Below are 260 nucleotides of genomic sequence, written 5' to 3' on the forward strand. Positions count from 1 at the left end.
GAGAAATAGAAACAGAGTGAGGGGAACAGAGAGAGACAAAGACAGAGAGTCAAAGACAGAGAGAGACAGTGAGCAAAGGAGGTTTCTTTTAAAATATTTTTAGTATGTTTCCTGCCTCACCGAGGAGGGAGGAGGGATACAATTTTTTTTATTGCTCTGAAGGGTATAAACCATTCCAACGGGTGCCACCCTGTGTGAAAATTTCAGAGATGCCAATAAGCCACTTGAGACAGTAAGGCTCCTGCCTTTCTGTTCTCATT

Source organism: Mus caroli, chromosome 4, assembly GCF_900094665.2.
Source record: "Mus caroli chromosome 4, CAROLI_EIJ_v1.1, whole genome shotgun sequence".
Taxonomy (NCBI): Eukaryota; Metazoa; Chordata; class Mammalia; order Rodentia; family Muridae; genus Mus; species Mus caroli.